The sequence below is a fragment of the Wasmannia auropunctata genome, unplaced genomic scaffold (assembly GCF_000956235.1).
Source record: "Wasmannia auropunctata unplaced genomic scaffold, wasmannia.A_1.0 LD336092.1, whole genome shotgun sequence".
NCBI classification, from domain to species: Eukaryota; Metazoa; Arthropoda; class Insecta; order Hymenoptera; family Formicidae; genus Wasmannia; species Wasmannia auropunctata.
In genome coordinates, this window is record NW_012026798.1 from 776,651 (window position 1) to 777,869 (window position 1,219).

A 1,219-nucleotide genomic window follows, 5' to 3' on the forward strand; every position below is an offset into this window, starting at 1 on the left:
CGCTTGCTCGACATGCCTTTATTATTTAATTTTCGTTTTAGGCATGGAGATAGTGATACTACATCGACGTCTTCTTCTTCCGATGAGATTTTGTCATCTCTCGTGGGAGAATCTTCTTTAATAACGCCATTTACGTGCTCGTCGTGGTTTTTATTGACGAAATCACGCAACGACAGGTGATCTGTCATGCGAGGAATTTTGCCCTCTCGCATTCCTTTGAACATCTCTCTCCACTTAGGTTGCTTCTTGAGAGGTATCATTTTTAAGATGTCGGTTGGAATTTTAGTCATAATATTTTTATCTTGGTCTCTCACAGGCATTTTCTCTTCTCTTGTTGCAGGTGGGCCGCTAACGGTATCTTCAGTGTTGCTCTGTGGAGTTTTTCTTCTTCGACGAGTTTCCCCTTGGCCAGGAATGTATGTCTCGTCGGAATGGATGTCCGGCGATGAAGTCCTCTTCTTTCTTGAGTCTTCTTTGTCGCTACTTATGTCTATAATACAATGTTTTGTGTTATTCACGGTTCGTTCGCGATTTTTTACAATATTTGTGGCTGAAACGTGCCTCTTCGCTGTTTTATTACTAATTACATTTTCTTTCTTTTTCGGGTTTTGCGATGCAGCTGCCAACTGACGCCCTGGCTGGATGGTTTTATTGCTCGCGCTACGCGTAGCCCTTCCTATCACACTCACGTCTTTTTCCAAGCTGACTGCTACTTTCGGATTGACCCTACTTTCATTTTTTATACATTCGTTTAACTTACTTTTTATTTTATCTATGCACGCTTCTAATTTTTCTAACATGCCACCTTCTACAAAGCCTATTTCTTTCTGTTGTTTCCGCTCTTTTATTCTTTTTTCTATATCGTTGACAGTTTCTAAAATTTTATTTTTATGCGGACTACTTCTTGTCAAATAACGTAGCGAATTTGCTACTCTTAATATTTCCTGTTGTAATTGTTTAAGGTATTCTACCCTCTTTTCGTATTCGGGTAGGTTTAATGGATAAATGGTGTATCTTGAATTGTTACTAAAATCTACGCTATTGCTAGACTTACTATCATAGGAAAAGGTTCTAGGTTTTCTTTTATTATACTTCTTTTTATTTCTTACTTTTATTTTATGGGTAATTTTTTCGCTCGCGTAGGAAGAACGCGTCTCCTCGCCATTGTTGCTATCGCTCGCGGTGGAGGTTCGCGTCTCCTCGCCATTTTCGCTATTTC